Source organism: Gopherus flavomarginatus, chromosome 10 (genome assembly GCF_025201925.1).
Source record: "Gopherus flavomarginatus isolate rGopFla2 chromosome 10, rGopFla2.mat.asm, whole genome shotgun sequence".
Lineage (NCBI taxonomy): Eukaryota > Metazoa > Chordata > Testudines > Testudinidae > Gopherus > Gopherus flavomarginatus.
Window position 1 is genome coordinate 38,078,411 of NC_066626.1, and position 19,111 is coordinate 38,097,521.

The 19,111-nt window shown below is 43.1% G+C and overlaps 1 protein-coding gene across 6 annotated transcripts in view; it reads right to left on the bottom strand.

Annotated features, from left to right (window-relative positions):
* OSBPL6 (oxysterol binding protein like 6) overlaps positions 1 to 10,051 on the bottom strand; it is a 189,003-nt gene extending 178,952 nt beyond the window's left edge. For all 6 annotated transcript variants that reach the window (XM_050968992.1, XM_050968990.1, XM_050968989.1 and 3 more), the window contains exon 1: positions 9,855 to 10,051. The gene's annotated coding sequence lies outside the window, so the exon portion shown is untranslated. The remainder of the gene's footprint in view (positions 1 to 9,854) is intronic.
* Positions 10,052 to 19,111: the final 9,060 nt, after the last annotated feature.

A 19,111-nucleotide genomic window follows, 5' to 3' on the forward strand; every position in this document is an offset into this window, starting at 1 on the left:
CTTAATTCAAATCCCTCCTTACAGGGTCTCGGTAAACTTGATTTTCCCACAAATTGACACATTTCAATTATTTCAGTTTCTAATAAAGTACCTTTAAACAGTATGTCATTATATTTTTAGAAACCTTATAAATGGTGTTCAGGGTTTTTCGGCTCCCCTGTTGATGTTTATAAGGCTCTTTTTAGTAAGTGAGAAAATGATTATACAGAGGAACAGTGAAACCAAATTATAAACAAAATGCTGCCAAATGTACAAAGTAAATAAACTAAAAAAAGAGTAGAAAAATATTATTTCCCCACTAACATTTTTCATAATCTTAAGTATTACTTGTAAATGCAGTAGATACAAAATAAATTATATAATGCTAGTGGATTATTAGAATGCAGTAGTTAATATATTTTAGTAAAGAACGGTATATCTCAGCGGTTCTCAAACTTTGGTACTGGTGACCCCTTTCACACAGCAAGTCTCTGAGTGTGCCCCCTCCTTATAATTAAAAACACTTTTTTATATTTAAACACCATTATAAATGCTGGAGGCGAAGCATGGTTTGGGGTGGAGGCTGACAGCTCGCAACCCCCATTGAATAACCTCACAACCCCCTGAAGGGTCCTGACCCCCCAGTTTGAGAATTTTCAATTTTTTTTAAATTAATGCAAGCTGGTTGTAGTAGGAACACTGGCAGAAGGACAATAAAGAGTAATGTAAAGTGGTAACATATCTAATTCGGAGGAATACAGTAAAGATTGGTATTTGATCTGATTTAACATCTTTATTTATGATGATCTGAAGGAAGGAGTTAACAACATAGTGGTGAACTTCAGAGGATATTAAATTGAGAAAAGCGGCAAACCCCAAACCACATCTCCCAGAGGAAGACCAAACAGTTTTAAATAGGGGGAGAAACCTGGGAAACAATTATGCCAGAAGAGATGTGTGGTGACAGCAGACAGCAAGTTATGAGTGAATATGCAATATGAGATGGCAGCTATAAAGGCCAGGGCAATTTTGAACTGCATAGTCACAGGCATGACATCACATAGCAAGAATATAACAGTCCCTTTGTAAACTGAATTCATACACAGAATTGTAAAGGAGCTCCAGCTAGGAACAATAGGAGGAAATTAGAAAGGGTTGAATATCAGGAAGGTTCCTTTCAGTGAGTTCTATTATAAGCTGTGGAAAAGCCTCTAGTGAAGCAGAGGAGGCATTCATATTTGGGACCTTTAAAACTGGAGTGGATAAAATTAGAAAAGATACTGTAGGCTTTTGAAAAGGATCAAGTGATTAACAAAATCCCATCCACCACCTCCTTCACCTAAATGACATATATATATTACTGTTCCATGAATCTGACAAACTCAGGAAAACACTCCAAAATAAATAAAATCATGATGTGGAATTTGTGAACTTGAAAGCCATAGATTCTGCCTCCTCCTATTGCAAGTACACGATTAGTAACAGAAATAAACATTTAACACTGGTAGTGCATATTCTTTCTTTCCACGGGTGGATGGACAGCAGCCATTATGCATATACAAGCTGTCTCCTTTGCATTCCTTCTGGCAACGGACAAGAGTGACCAACCACTTTACAAATTTCAAAAGCAGTTTTTGAATCCCTGGAGGAAGGAAATAGGAGTCAGTTGGTAATAACTAACCTTGTATCATAGCTGCAGCTTAAAACTATTTCTATATCTCTAAACTCAATTATAATACGCACATAGGCAGATTTATCAAAGTCTTGTGAATGTCTCAGGGTTAGCCAGTTCAGTTGATTCTAACCCTAATCTTTTGATTAGATTTCAGTCTATCCTAGTAGTCTTGAAGTTACATTTAAGGAGAAAATTTAACAAGAACAGTATTAATTAGAGGAATACAAGAAGTCATTCATGGGGGAGGGATAGCTCAGTGGTTTGAGCATTGGCCTGCTAAACCCAGGGCCGTGTAGGGATCTGGGGCAAAAATCTGTCTGGGGATTGGTCCTGCTTTGAGCAGGGGGTTGAACTAGATGACCTCCTGAGGTCCCTTCCAATCCTGATATTCTATGATTCTAGTCTCTTTTTCTTTAGAAGAATCATATACACAACTGTTTGTGGTGGTCACAACTTTGGGCTCCACCCCCACAGTATAATATGCAATTGCCACCAAACTATGTCTCCAAAAATTATGGTAAAAAATGATCAATTATCTTGCATTAGGTATCACTTCTGCAAATGACATGCTGTATATAGACAACGTGGTAACAGAGCAGTGATTTTACATGTGGATTACATCAGCAACAGTAGCAGAGATGGAGAAAAGCCTGCTACAGTAAACTGTCATTTGTGTCTGTATATACATGGTAAGTGTCTGTGCAATTTGCATAGTCAGGCAGATGCAATTTAGAGCCTTAGACTGTTACAGAAATGCTACAATTTTCAACCAGAGAACAGTCTGATTTTGCCCATGTCCTTCGCCCCAAAGAAAACTAAAAGAGGTTGGCGGCTAATACCAAGCAGGAGTTATGTGTGGAAGAAGCAGAGGTCTCAGACAGAAAATGAATTTGGAAAGTTAGACTTCACGTAGCTGAAAGGAACAGAGAAATGAAAAGAAGTGGGATCTCATGCTGGAACAACCATTACATTAAACATACGGAATTTTTAAAAGTATGGAACCAGTCTTCCAAAAGTGATTGTATTGTGGATCAGAATCATTGTGTGATTTCACCTGTTTCTGCATTTCATATTAAATCCTTATTTCTGTTTTTATTGACTATGGTATTGTAATTTCTTTTGGAATATTTGTAAAAAAGGAAAAACAAGGATGTAAGCATCTTTTGAAAAAAATGTTTATATAGTAAAATATAGACTAACAAACAAAAAACACAGACCCGATGTAAGCAAAATACAGTTACTCTCCGTAAGGATAGATATGTGATGCTGGTACATCACACCTTGATCCTAACTATTGGATCCACACCAATGTGAGCTAGAGCTGTGTTCTCAATGACAGTCAGATTCCAACTACCTGCTTTACATATAAGCTCCCACCTTTCATCTAGTGCCTCTACACCACTGGTTGCCACCTTCTCTGGCAGCTGGCCTATCAGTTGCTATTGTATGTAGACCATTTTGGAATCTGCAGGTTGTACCTTCTTTTCTTGTATCTAGTACATTTTTGTTAATTTCCATGCCCCCATCTCCACAGTTTTAGCTTCCTTGTTTCCCCAGTGCTGCTAGCCACCCTAACTGGTAGTAATCTGGTAGCTAGTACCCATGGGAAAGGGAAAGGAGCTTCCACCTGCCATTTTGTTAGCGTTCCCCTCCTCAGGACTCAAAACTAGAGAAGCTCTTATTGTGCAGGTGAAAACCCAAACCTCAGCACAGCCTGATTAGTGACATTCTCCTGAGAAAGAAGAGCAAGCCATTCTCTATCTGAATCCTTTTCTCTCATACCTGCAGCAGTACTACATCCTCAAAGTAGAACCATTACCTTCAAGTGAGATGAAATTTTACTCACCACAGTATTTTGAGGAAGGAGTAGGAGGGGAAGCAGCAACTGTGAATTGTTTGTGTGAATGAGATCATAGGGATTCAGTAAGCCCTGCATAAGTCAGGGAAAAGAGTTCTCATTCACCTGCTAGGTCATCTTTTCCTCCTCGCATTCCCCAAGCTCCACTCTCTAAAGGCCAAATTCATCAGACACCAACTACCAGAGGCTAAGAGAGATGGAGTCTCTAAGCAGTGCCCAGGGACAGCTCTCTGGTAGGAATACCAACACTCTCCAGCTGAGGATGACAAGAGGGCTGAGTTTCTCACCAAGGCAACATCCACCTCTGGTTATTAAATATTCCTCTAGCTAGCAGGGCCTGATTCAAGCCTTAGTAATGATAATTCTGTACAACATCAATTACTTTAAGAAGGCTTAAGTCTTCCAACTCTGGCTAGAGGTCTTGCTTAATTCACATTTTATTTTTATTACTATAAGTTAAAAGATACATTATTTCTTCAGGAAACAAAATTAATTTTGTGTTAAAAAATAGTAATTTCTTAAGATTTAAAATAAACCTAGTTCTAGAGAATTCAAAACAAGAGGCAAATAATTGAATTTGGTTTCTAAAACTACAGCTATTCTATTTGCTATATTGGGGCACTTCTAAAAGGCTGTTATACAAATCCTCCTGATCTTTAATAAAATATAAATGTAATTTCCTCACAGGACTTGAGCTTCACGTTAAAGATAAGAGGTTAACTACCTGGTGGTTTTTAAAGCTGAACCTTCCAATTCCCTCCCTGCTCCCATTTTCTCTTTTAGTAGCAGTAAGGCTTTAAGCATTAGATCTCAAGCAAGAAAGTTTTTACAAATTGAAAGGGAGGAGTCCTAAAAATTCACCACCTCCATCTTCTGGACAGCCACTTTGCCCAGGCTTTCCTCCAAAGCCCTGTTCTTAACTGTATTTTACCTGTTGCAGTCCTTTTCCTGAAAGCTTCTTCTGCCTTTAATTTTATCTAATAGCGCACACACAAAAAAGTCCCATATACCTTACTTCTTAAATGGTCATTGGGGAACTCACACTGAGATCATTTGATGACTTTTCCTTAATCCTTCCTTCAGAGAGAAATTTCAAAACCCGTTCCCTTCAGCTCCTTGCTGCTGCCATCACTGTAACAAACCTCCCTAGTGGAGGGACATCACAGAATTTCCATTCACCAGAATTTATGAACTACTATATAGTAATGAATCACAAACACCTCAAAGTCTATATGGAAGGTAGCTGGACATTGCAAGTTCATATTTACAAACTGGAAAACTATCTCAATCTGGAGATAGTACAATTAAACACAAATCTTAAGGAAACTTAATAAAAATCAGATTTCTGTAACTTCTAATAGTGTTTTTCATTTTTGTCTAACCACAGACACCATCAAACCCACATTCTGAATTGTCAATAATTCAACACCATTATAACCCCTGTGCACATGTATTTAGGTTTGCACATTGATATAGGACCTTTGCTATGAACTTAGTGGACTAGAACCTTGCTGTAGCAAAACATGCTCAAGCAAAGAAAGAGGTTGGGTACACTCATTCTATTATTGCAGAGGGTAGGAATTTTTTTGGTATGTGAGGCAAATCAAATCCAGACAAAGAACCACAATCCCTTAGGAACGTTAGGGGGAAATACCCAAGAGAACTGTTACGGAACAAGAGTGGAATCCCCCATATCAGAATAGAATGGAATAGAATAGAATCCCCTAAACTTCATCTCCAGGAACAACCATCTCTACCCACTCCAGTAGGGCAGCAGACTGCAAATTAGCAGATAACTAGTACACAGGACACGTTTAGGCTCTGCAGGAATTCCACCCCCAATCTTTCATAATGATGTCTCGGAAAAAAGTGTCTAGAAAACATTAAAATTCAGGAGAGACAGGAATGCTAAAACAGTTTATCCCCTTCTCTGTATATAAAGCACAGTTTCCTGATTAGGACATGGTTAGTCCACACAACAGTAGAAAAAATTTAAGAAGTGAGCTGCATGCAGTTTCTCTATCCATGTCCCACTGCAAATCTGATACAGATAGTAGAAGAGCACAGGAATGCTGAACCAGACAGCTAGCTTTCCACAGAGAAACAATCTCTAGTGCAGGGGTCAGCAACCCCTGGCACGCGGCTCGCCAGGGTAAGCACCCTGGCAGGTAGGGCCAGTTTGTTTACCTGCCACGTTGGCAGGTTTGGCCAATCACGGCTCCCACTGGTCGAGGTTCTCCGCTCCAGGCCAATGGGGGCTGCGGGAAGCCCTGGACAGCACATCCCTCAGCCTGCACAGCTTCCCGCAGCCCCCATTGGCCTCGGACGGCAAACCGAGGCCAGTGGGAGCCGCAATAGGCAAAACCTGCAGACGTGACAGGTAAACAAACTGGCCCAGCCCACCAGGTGCTTACCCTGGCGAGCCATGTGCCAGAGGTTGCCGATCCCTGCTCTAGTGAGATAAAAATGTTCTGTGGAGCTAAAAGCACAGACACTTAGAAACCTTAAACTATATAACAATTATTTGAGAAAACCTCCTAACATACCCAAGAATTGAAGCTGAAGGCACCCCGAGAAACCAAAGCAAAGCAAAGATATAAGCCTCCCCCAAACCTAGAAACCAATATGAAGTGAATCAGAAGCCTTCACACCCCAAGAAACCTGAAGGTACTGAAGCAAATCACCAGTCTTCCAAGAGTGGATGTAGAACTTTCTCTATACAAATACACCAAGATTAGGAAACTAAAGGAAAGTGAATTATGTACAATTAGCATTATGAATGTATTCTGCCTTCATCAGACATCAAGCACCGGGCCTGGAGGAAGGAAGTGGCAATGGACATTAGCAATGCTGTCTCTAGGGGAAAACTCGTGAAAAGAAGAGGCAAGGCTTCCTATGTTGCTGGACTATAACATTGAATGCTCTTCCCTTTAATAAATACTACAGTTCAGTGTGGCATCCTATCAGGGAGAAACTAAAGAATTGTATTTCCTTTTTAGTTGAGATTAGTTGGTGGGGAATATTCATTATAATTAGGTCTGACGGGTTATTAAGTTTACTTTTACATTAGTCCTAGTATTTGTCTGTGGACGAGGTTGTATTTTTAAAAGTTTCTGAAATATTTTATTATATACTCTGGTACGCAGAGCCCTTCAGGTATCAGCATCTAAAATTAAAATGTATTTCTACAAGAACAGATGAGCAATGGTCTGCCATGGTACAACAATTCCTAAGCTAAAAGAAGATAAAAGGAAGAGAGCCAAGATAAAATCAAAAGTCTAGAAAAGTTGTATCAGAACCTTTGAGCATCAGAGGCCTTGAGAATAAAAATCAGTTCCATGAGGCAATGAAGCACAAAAGGCCAAATGGTAAACGAGGCAGTCAACACCATAAAGAGCTAGGAGTGTGTTAAGGAAACTGGTGAAAGCTAGGAGAGATACTGAGAGGAGAGAGTTTTTCCAACTACAGTAGAACCTTCTGAGTTACGAATACCAGAGTTGACCAGTCAACCACACATCTTATCTGGAACCGGAAATATGCAATCAGACAGCAGCAGAGACCGAGAGACAGAGAGAGAGAGAGAGAGAGAGAGGGAGAGGGAGAGGGAGAGGGAGAGGGAGAATAGTACTGTGTTAAATGTAAACTATTAAAAAAATAAAGGAAAGATTGAAAAAAGATTTGACAAGGTAGGAAACTGTATCTGCTTGTTTCATTTAAATTAAGAGGGTTAAAAGCAGCATTTTCCTTCTGCGTAGTAAAGTTTCAAAGCTGTATTAAATCAACATTCAGCTGTAAACTTTTGAAAGAACTATCATATTGTTTTGTTCTGAGTTACAAACATTTCAGAGTTATGAACAACCTCCATTCCCGAGATGTTCGTAACTGAGGTTCTACTATACTTTTCAACCACAAGTACTATAGTATGTCCCAATTATGTATTCACGTGGGGAAAATTAGTCTTTTCAGATATATATTTACCATTTATTTATGTTGGGAAGATGTTGATTAAAAACATATTCTAAAGAAATATGCAAATACTAAACCTCATACTTGATACTTTAAATAAATCAATACAAATATATGTAATTTAAGGGGGTATGAGAGAACTAGTAAGTCTTCTGCCTGTGTCAACTTTTAATAAATGAAAACAAAAATCTCTGGTCATTAACTCTTCAAGTAACACTAAACTGGACTTCACCATTTCATCTTATTGAATTTCTGAAATATTACAGTTGTTTCAGATTATACTAGCCACCTTTGGGTAACCTCTAAAAGTCAAGGTTATGTTATTTATATAAAGATTAAAAGTTTAATTGTGGTAGGTATGGATATAAGAACAAATGCTAATTATATATGATAAATATTACAATCCAACCAGGATTACATTATAAAGAAAATACTATATATTTGATGAGACTTTAATCTTTGAGCCAGCGTCATCTTGCAAGTTACTCATCTAGTGAATAGAAAATCTGTTAGTCATGCAGTGAAATAAACTAGTTCCACTGAAACTCAACTATAGATATTTCAGGAATAAATTTAATCAGTTTATTGCACCTTAACTTAGTAATAAATAGTTTAGAGGATACACTAGTAGCAGAAGAATATTCTATTTTTTTAAAAGCCTACCTAAGCAGGGACTTCTCTTTATTCCTCCAGTGAGGTTTATGAATATTTCTGTACCAATATGTTAACATATACAAGTTACACTGCAGTTTTTTGTTCGACCTTGGAAACGTAATTCACTTTGAGAAGCACAGCAAGGTCTTCTGTTTCATTTGCTATTAGTCCATAATATCTGCATTGCTGTTTTATTTGATAGCAATATCAACAGTGCAGACTTCCAGAATATTAAAATGGGGGTTATAAAATACAACTAAAGGGGAGGGACAGTGACAAAACCCAAGTCAGATGATCATGTTAAGTATTAGAACTTCAGAGGGTGTGGGGGGGAAGGGGGGATGATCTCCAAAACACTGTTTTAAATAATCTACACAAACTCAAGAAGCTTGTTATGATTTTGCAGCACTCCTCACAAATTATTCTTTTATTTTCGTAAACCAGTAGAGAAAAAATGAAAAGGTATTGTAATAGTGTAGCAACTTCCTGAGTAAAATTTGATTTACAATTCATGTTAACAAAAACACAAACAATTTATGAAGAAACATTTTAAATGGCTCTGCCTGGGGGAAAAATCATGACTTTTCTTCATGGAAAAAATAAATTTAGCTATCAAAAGGGTTTCACTCCATTTCATTTCCACTGAGTCAGTTATATAATAGCATGCCCGAGTGCCAGATGTTTAAGCTTCATGTAGAAGTTTATCCCAGCCAGTATCAGATCACAACTTTTAAAACATCCACATCCAGCTCCTTTTACTATATACAAGCATAGTATCTTTCTTCATTCCAAGCTTTGCTGGTGGTATACTGCATGCAGTGAGACAACTTGTTCTATGCAGGGAACATATCTTGACTGCAATGCAAACTCTATTCCTATCATCATCCTTTCCAGTGTCAGCCTGGAAATGCAGACATATAATCCTGCGTGTATGTGTACATACCCCACCAACACAAACTGGGAAAGTCAGGCTTTATCCATTGTGATGTATCTATCTCCCACCAATTTGAAATAGACTTGTCCCTATGTACATGAGTGATTATGTGTGCGTCCCAACCAGTGCGAGATGGAAAACATAGACATGCCCTTGGCTGTGTGTGGCCCTCTCAGTCATCAGTGTGAGCTGAGAAATTCAACCATTTATGTGTGTGTGTGCGCACGCCCGTCCCAACCAGTGCGAGATGGAAAACATAGATGTGAGCTGAGAAATTCAACCATTTGTGTGCGTGTGTGTGTGTCTCAGCCCATACATACAGCCACGGCCTGTATGTGTGCACGCGCATGTCTGCCTGTCTGTCCCAGTCTGAGCCGGCAAACGCAGCCTGGGCCCCATCTCTGCGTCTCTCTGTCCCAGTATGTGCTGATTTTAAAAAATGCATCCATGGCCCCCTTTATTGTGCGCATCATGCCAGGAGGCGACAATGCAAAACTTCAGAGGCTCAATCACCTGGATCCCTAGTAGATTTTTTGTTGAAGTCCAGGCAATGAAGCTCACCGGCTCCTTTCCGCTTTTCCGGTAACATGCATCAGTTATTCCCATCCAGCTGCAATTCCCGGCCAGGCTGACATCGACTGGGGTGGGGGAGAAAGGCTGCTGCTGCAGCATCCCCTTACCTCAGGCGCACCCTCCTGCTCCCCCCCAGGCTATGCAGTCACCCGAAATGTGCCCCCCCGACCCCTCCACGCGCACACACCCAGCCCCTGCCCATTGCAGGCACCCACCTGGTAGCGCGGCGAGCTGGAGTCGCGGCAGCCGGGGGATGCCGGCTGCGGGCTGGATGGGAACTAGCCCTCTCACGCACGGAGAGGCTGGGGTCTGGGGTCGGGGGTCCCCCTCCCTCGAGCTGGGGGCGGGGTTGCTGCTGCAGCCGGCTCCTCCGCCGGGCCGTGCTCGCCGACTGCCGGGCGTCTCTGCCTCCCTGCACAGGGCAGCGGGGAGACGGGCTGGGCTCTGCCAAGACGCGGACGCCTGGAGTGCAGCGGCCACGGAGCGGGATTCAGAGCCAAGCCCTTCTCCCTGCCCAGCTGGCGGGAGGCGCGGCCAATCCGGTGACCCTGCAGCCCAGCCCCGGGGGGGACGCGGGCCACACGAGGAGAGGTCAGCAGCAGCGACCTGCCCGGCCGGCAGACAGGCCTGGGCGCGTGCAAGCGGCTTGGCACTGCAGGCTCTGCTCCTGCTCCTGCTCCTGCTCCTGCCCTGAGGCACAGGCTGTGCAGCGCGACAGCTGTTCCTCCAGGGGTGCGGGGTAATGGCTGCTAATCACAACAGTCAGGGCACTTACAGCGCTGTGGCATATTCCCCTTCAGCCACACCTGGACCATTCCAAAGCACCTTTACACTTCACTGCCTCCCCACTAGGGGGGTTGTGCCCCTTCAACCCTACTGTGCAGACTAGGCCTGATCCTAGTTAGCTCCACCACAGACCAGACTATTGGAGCCACAAAGTTCCTTCAAGAGAATGTTGATCAACACAGATACGGGGGTCGATCACAGTGATTCAGTTATAGGATGTGGCCTTCCCCCTTTTTGCTGTCTCCCTTTGTGTTCCATGAACAGCTGTAAAACTCACCTTTTCATTCCTGATCTCCCTCAGCTTTCATTCATTTTTAGCTGCGTAGGTCTTAGTCCCACTCTGGTGACTGGTCCATGTAAGAGGATATGCATCTACTACTGCTAACAGCAACAGGAGTCATTCTTTTACATCAAGTCACAAAAGTTCATTCTCTCAGCGCTCTAGGTGCTTGGTTCAAACTCCACTGTCACTTCTTGGTTAGTTATAGATCCGTCTCTGAGAGCATGAGATCAGAGTGACTCAGCTGGGAAAGTATCAGAGGGGTAGCCCTGTTAGTCTGTATCTACAAAAACAATGAGGAGTCCAATAGCACCTTAAAGCCTAACATTTATTTGGGCATAAGCTAGTGTGGGTAAAAAACCCACTTCTTCAGATGCATGGAGTGAAAATTACAGATGCAGGCATAAATATACTGCCACATGAAGAGAAGGAAGTTACATTACAAGTGGAGAACTAGTGTAATCAGGGTGGATGTAATCCACTCCCAATAATTGATGAGGAGGTGTCAATACCAAGAGAGAGAAAATTGCTTTTGTAGTGAGCCAGCCACTCCCAGTCACTATTCAAACGCAAATTAATAGTGTTAAATTTGCAAATTAATTGTAGCTCTGCAGTTTCTGTTTTAAGTCTGTTTCTGAAGTTTTTTTGTTCAAGTATAGCTACTTTTTTAAATCAGTTCTAGAATGTTCAGGGAGATTGAAGTATTCTCCGACTGGCTTTTGTATGTTACCATTCCTGAGGTCTGATTTGTGTCCATTTATTCTTTTACAGAGAGACTATTCGGTTTGGCCAATGTACATGGCAGAGGGGCATTACTGGCAAATATCACATTAGTATATGTGCAGATAAATGAGCCTCTGATGGTGTGGCTCATGTGGTTGGGTCCTCTAATGGTGTCACTTCTTAACTCCTCATCATTTATTGGGAGTGGACCACATCCACCCTGACTGAATTGGCCCTATCAACACTTGTTCTCCATCTGTAGGGTAACTCCCTTCTCTTCATGTGTCAGTATATTTATGCCTGGATCTGTAATTTTCACTCCATGCATCTGAAGTGGGTTTTTTACCCATGAAAGCTTATGCCCAAATAAATCTGTTAGTCTTTAAGGTGCCACCCGACTCCTTGTTATTTCAGCTGGGAAAGACACTTACTAGACTCAGAAGTAACCTTAACACTTAGCCTCCACTGTGGTCCTTATGGTGATTTGTGTTCTCGTGTGGAGGATAATGGATTGTAAACTCAAACACTTGGTTGTTTCCTTACCTCAGGTTCCCTAATCCTTCTCTTGTAGCCTGCTTCAGTGGATCATCACTTTACCTCCCAGGCTACTGTGCTGGTCTCCAAATAGCCCAAAGTCACCAACCTACACACCTGGGTTTGCCCACTCCTTATCTGTAAACTAGATTCTGGCTGTCCCATGCCCTGCTGTCTGCCTCAATGGAACAGTGCAGGCAGTAGGTATTTTAACTTGAGTATTCCCATGAGGAAACCTGGAGGGCAAGAAGCAGCTATAGACAAGTTCCAGCAGGTCAGAGAGCCAGAAAACAAAATGCTAGGCTATAGCAAAATGGCAAATTCCATGTAAAAAAATGTTGAATTACGCATCTTAGAAAATTGCCACATTCCATAACTGTGAACCATGGATACCACCGAGCTCTGTTTGAGATGAATGGGGCAATTCACACTTCCTAAAACTGTTGTTTCAGGCTGTCTACGGACTCAGGTGGGCTGTACTGCATTGGTTTGCAGTCTGTTCACATTTCTTATAATCTCCACGATCATAAGAGCCAGATAAATAGTTTTTTATTCTGTTTTTTAATTAAAGCTCAGATTCTGGAGCATAATGGTGCTGCCGGGGTGAATTTCACTGAAAATTCCATGGCTGGGAACGCACAGGGTCCTGCCTATTTTCCTATTTTAGCAGGCCCTAGAGCAGCCCCCTTCACCCAGTCCCTCCCATGCTCCTGCTGGGATAGGCATCTCAGAACAGGGGCGGCTCTAGGAATTTTGCCGCCCCAAGCACGGCAGGCAGGCTGCCTCTGGCTGTTTGCTTGCAGGGGGGCCACCAAAGCTGCGGGACCAGCGGATCCTCCGCAGGCAAGCTGCCTAAGGCAGCCTGCCTGCCGCCCTCGCGGCGCCGGCAGAGTGCCCCCCACGGCTTGCCGCCCCAAGCACACGCTTGGCGTGCTGGGGCCTGGAGCCACCCCTGTTTCAGAACCAGTTTTTTAGTCAGCTGAACCTGCAAGTCTCATTGTGAATTCAAGTGAAGAAAGTCAGTGAAATAATCAAATATTTTTGTTCTATTTTCTCCTTTCAACATTTGAGGTTGGAAGAATGTTAAGTGGGATTGTTGGGGGGGAGGGGCTGTTGGGGCAGGGAGAAGTTAATTAAAAAGAGATGAATACTCAGCACTCGTGATTAGTCATAATTAGGAAAGTAGCTTTGTCATGTAGAATCTAAGAAAAACCACAGATAAGCCATGGTAGGGTAATGGAATTATTCATAGTTTTTCCCCCCAGCAGGAATGAGTGTGGAGGCAGGGAGATATGGGACCAGCAGCACCATTTCTAACTCTTAAACTCCTCCCCACTACCATTTCTAGTCTCAACAAGGGAACTAGTGGTACAAAGAAACTAAAGCAAACTGTATTGTAAATTGGCTGAATTTACAACCTTCCCTCTGAACACTGACTTCTCTAATGATCTTGAAACCAGTCTCAAGGGAGTTGCTCTGCACACAGTTTTTGTACTGATTTAACTATGCCAAAAAATAAACATGCTGAAGGGTAACACTCATTTTTATAAAAATGATAGTTATTAACATCTTGTGATCTAGAAAGTACTGTAACTCCTCACTTATTATGTTCCTGAAAAATGTGACTTTAAGCGAAATGATGTTAAGCGAATCCAATTTCCCCATAAGAACTGATGTAAATGAGGGAGGTAGGTTCCAGGGAATTTTTTTTACACCAGACAAAAGACAGACACACACATAGTAAAAGTTTTAAACAAGTGATTTAATACTGGTACACAGTGATGATGATTCTGATGCTTGGTTGAGGTGGAGGAGTCAGACGGTGGGATGTTTCCCAGGGAATGCCTTACTGCTAAATGATGAACTAGCAATTGGGTGAGCCCTCAAGGGTTAACTCTCACACTCTGCAAGGCAGCAGGAATGGAGGGAGGGGAGACAACATCGCAGAGGGGGGTGGGTGTGTGCGCATTTCCCCTTTAAGTACACTGCATTGTTAATTAGATCAGCTTGCTGAGACCTCAGCTGCTGCCAGCAAGCTCCCTCCGTCCTAAGCCCTGTTGTGTGTGTCCCGTGCCCAATAGAAGATGGAATAAGTGGGGTGCAGGAGCAAGGGGGAGGGGGACACCCTGACATTAGCCCTCCTCTTCCTCCCCTCCCCCACCCCCACACAGTAAGCAGGAGTCTCGGGGAGCAGCTCTAAGGCAGAGGATAGGAGCAGCACATGGCAGTGGGGGGAGGGACAGCTGCAATTGCTAGCCTGCTGGGCAGCTGCTGCACAGGGAATTTAGGGGAGCGGGGAGCTGTCAGTCCACCCTGGTTCCAAGCCCCCACCAGCTAGCTGCAACGGGCTGCTCTTCCTGCAGGCAGTGGACAAAGCAGGTGGCTGCCAAACGATGTTAGAAGGTAGCATTGCACAACTTTAAACGAGCATGTTCCCTAATTGATCAGCAATGAAACAACAACATTAACCGGGACGATTTTAAGTGAGGAGTTACTGTATATAAAAAAAGGCGCACACACTTCTCAGACTTAGAGTACATCTACACTGCAATGTAAGCCCAAGATTCAAACTCAAACTCCTTTCCATCTACACACAAGTCACACTAACCCAGGGCTCAGACCCAGGGTCCCAGAATGCCAAGGGATGACGCGTCAGAGCCTGAGTCGCCAGAACCCAGGGTTCAGGCCCTAATTGCTTTGCAATGTAGATGTAGCCCAACTGGACTCATGCTCTGGAAGTCCATTAAAATTATCCCACCATCCCATAGGCTGACTTTTTTTTTGTCCTCTGGACGATCAATTTTGGTGGACAGTCGAGTTTTCATGCACTGCATCACAAAGGATTAGAGTGGCCACATTTTAGAAGGGTGCTAGGAATATGAGTGGCTGGACGCAGGCCCACATAATGCAGAGTAGACTCTGGAGCCCCATATTGGGACCCAGGGTTCAACAATTCCTAACCTCAGGTTATGAACAAGTGCAGACACTCAAGCCATAGGTTAACAAATGCAGTGTCTTCTAACTCAAGTTCTACTAAACCTGGGCTTACATTACTATAGACGTACTCTTAGAGGACTTATCTACACAAAATTTTAGTACTGATGTAACCATTAGGGTGGATGCAGTTATACAAACATCATCAGTTTATGTACAGCCTATTTCAGAGAGTGATATAAATATCTTCTATCAGTATAACTGCATCCTCAGTAGGAGGTTACATCAATTTAACTGTATCAGTTTAGAAATCAATTTAGTTTAGAAACTCATTAAATTAGCACAAAATCTAGGTAGACCAGCCTTAAACAACCCTATAAACGACTTGAAAATCTGTCTGGTGGTTACCTGATGCCATGAGGATGTATTTTTACTGAAGTTTTCTGCTTATAATTCAAGACACCAACTGCAAAGGTTTAAATATATTATCTATATTCTTCTCTCAAGATTGTAACATCTGAAACAAGGACAACTATACTCTATGTATTGTCCGTACAGGAATACGACTTGAGTCTCTAGACATCCTCAAAAACCGGTTACCTACCTTTTGTAGCTGTTGCTCTTCGAGATGTGTTGCTCATGTCCATTCCCTTGTAGGTGTGTGCATGCCCACATTCACAGTTGTCGGAGACTTTTGCCTTAGCGGTATCCGTAGGGACGGCTGTGGTGCCGCCTGGAGTGCCGCACTCATGGCGCGGCATATCAGCACCGCCATCACTGCGCCCTCTCAGTTCCTTCTTGCTGACAACTCCAACAGAGGGGTAGGAGGGCAGGTAATGGAATAAGCAACACATCTCGAAGGACAACTGTTATGAAAGGTAGGTAACCGTTTTTTTTTTCTTGCAGTGCTTGCTCACGTCAATTCCATTGTAGGTGACTCTCAAGCAGAAGAATCCTTGGAGATGGGTTTGGAGTTTACAGCTTTGCAGATAGGAGCACTGCTCTGCTGAAGCCAGTGTCATTTTGAGCTTCCTGGATCAGTGCATAATATGAAGCAAACGTGTGGACAGACGACCAGGTTGCAGCCCGACAAATTTCCTGGATTGGCACCTGCACAAAGAAGGCTGCAGAGGAAGCTTTAACCCTAGTTGAGTGAGCCATCATGACTGCTGTTAGAGGCATATTTGCCAGCTCGTAGCAGTAGCGGATGCAGGCTGTGATAAAGAACGAGAGTCTCTGGGCTGACACCGCGCAACTTTTCATCCTGTCAGCCACAGCCACAAACAACTGTGTTGACTTAAGGAACAGCTTTGAAGAAGGCCAGTGCCCACCTGATGTCCAGGGTATGCAGGACTGCACCCCTCATCCATCACATTAGGTTTCAGACATAGAACCAGTAAGTAGATATCTTGGCCCATGTGGAATTGGGAAACAACCTTGGGCAGAAAGGCCAGGTGCAGACGCAGTTGGACCTTGTCTTTATAGAAGACCATATAAGGGGGCTCTGTGAATGCCCTGATCCCTGACACGCAACAGGCCGAAGTTAGAGCAACCAAGAAGGCAACCTTCCAGGAGAGAAGCAAAAGGGAACAGGATGCCAAGGGCTCGAAGGGGGAGCCCCATGAACTTTGACAACATGAGATTGAGGTCCCAAGGGGGGACTGGGTCCCTGATATGCGGGTAAAGGTGCTCCAGCACCTTCAGGAACCATGCTGTCATGGGATGAGCAAAGACTGACCTGCCCTGAAATGGAGGGTGGAACGCAGAAATGACTGCCAGGTGAACCTTGACCAAAGACAATGACAAGCCTTGGAGCTTGAGGTGGAGCAGAGAGTCCAGGACGCCTGCAGTGAGGCCTCCTCTGCACAAATGAGCTAATCCAAGGCTCAACATGTGAAGCGTATCCACTTCACCATGTAGGTAGCCCTAGTGGAGAGTTTCCTGCGGCACAACAGAACCCACTGGAAAGCAGCGGAGCACTGCTGCTCCTCCCCACTCAGCCATGCAGCAGCCAGGCTGTCAAGTGCAGCACCATGAGGTTCAGGTGCAGCAGGCTGCTGTGGTTCTGGGACAGCAAATCCGGTTGAAGAGGCAGCTGCCATGGGATGGCTGCTGACAGGCTCAGCAGCATGCCAAACCAGTGTTACGAAGTCACACTGGGACAACGAGGATGATCATTGCGCTGTCTTGCTTCACCTTGAGCAGGACCCTATGGATCAACGGCACTGGCAGAAAGGTGTACATCAACACTCCCGACCACAGAATCAGGAAGGCATCTAACAAGGAGCCCTTGTCTCTGCCCTGTAGAGAGCAGGACAGAGCTGTTTGTCCTTCTCATTGGCCGCGTACACAACCAACAAGCCCAGGAAACAGAACATAATTATTTCAGCAGAGTGAGAATTCAGGAGGCTGAGTCACAGCAAACTAACTGGTAGAACCTGATCACCCAGATTCTCTGCTTTACCATGTACCTGCTGCATACAAGATGTGGAAGGAGGGCCACAAAAGAATCTGTTGTAGTTCTGTGCCAGCCTCTTGTTCTTTCAGGGAGCCTGGCATCTGCTCAACGTACATATGCTGGATCCAGCCCCAAAGAGGCCATGTGCCATCAGACTCCCCAATTCTAGTTGGGGAGAACCAACTGGTTTCCAGTCCCTTTGGGCCAGATCTCAATAGACAGAAGATGGTACTTCTGAAATTCCAGAATCCACTTCACTCTGCACTGCACTATAGGTGGAAATCCATTGAATAGGTTGCCCTAAAGCCTTTCTGAAACACAAATTGTCTGTCTGTCAATAACATCTTACCACAAGCACTATCTGAAAACACTGGAGACCTTCACGTTCTCTATAAACTCATTGCTTTGATGTCCAACACTGAATTTCCCCAAATTCTTCTTGATAAATTAAAGGGGATCTATCCTGAGCCACTTCCTTAGGTGTTCTAAAGCTCTTCTTGGTCCCCAAAAGGGGATTAATGGGCCTTAATATCAGATCTTTGGAACTAGTGCTGGGACTCACCTTGTCCCTTCTGATACCTGTACCCTCTAGATCTCAAGTTATAGAAAGTTTGAATCTGTGCCTGTCCCATTGTAAGATGACTGTCATCACTAAGGCTTACGCCGTTTGGCAGAAGGTAAAGAGGATTTATTCTAAGATCTAAAATCTTTAGGGCTAGCTTTAATGACCTTAAAAGAACTTGCTTCAAGAGAAGGGAAGGGCAATGAGACAACTTGACTGGAAAGACCCTTAATCTCAACCTGAGCCAGTGGTCTCTCTTCTACAAAACACATTACTTGCAATAGTTAGCAGCCTCACACACAGAGTTGCTTAAATGAATTAATCTTCCCACTTGTTTACCTTTCTAGAGGAATGTTTATAGGTCTTAGATCATCTTTGAACCTCAGATGAGCTCAAAGGATGAGACCATTAGAAGCTGCTTCAAATTTCTTCTGTAAGGCAGGATCAATGTTCCTTGATGCTAATATTAATATGACAAGGAGACATTACTCTCCCAGAGAGCAGCAGATTTCATGAAATGGAAAGGGACCAAAGAGTCAAATAAGGAGCATGATTTTTCAGGATTCTGCTTTGTCTTTGGGGAGTTTGTAGGAGCTTCAAGAAGGATCTGGAGTAGAAGAATTAACATTTAAGAGAAGCCAAATACATCTTGCCCTAACAATAGATGATGAAAAAGTCTTAACATTAGCATTTAATTTATTTATCTTATCCCAGAGTTGATTTACCTGAAAATACAAGCAAAGCATCTGTAAAAAAAATTACCATTAGATCACTCACAGTTCCAAAAATACCTTCATTTTAATCTGTTGCTTTTTTCAATCTTGACTGTGTCCAGTAAGTCCTGATGAGAATCTTCTGCTGGTTAAGTTTGACTCTGAGATCATACATGTGTAAATTTATTCATGTTTTCACATAGCTGTTTCCACCCACTGCCATGAAATGTGTCTGTGCTCCAAGCATTTCTTATATCCTCTGTTGAGCATTTCAAGGGCATTAAAAGGAAGCTTTATGGATATTGTTTCTGATATTAGCAAGAATGAACAAACAAGGGTTCCTAAATTCTCTCACAGTCTGGTCCACATCTTAGTAGAACAATTGTTTCATGGACCATTTAATTTCTCATTCACTATCACAAAGGTCAACTTCCAATCCAACCACAATTGGATAACATCCCTGTAGCAATTATGGCAATTGA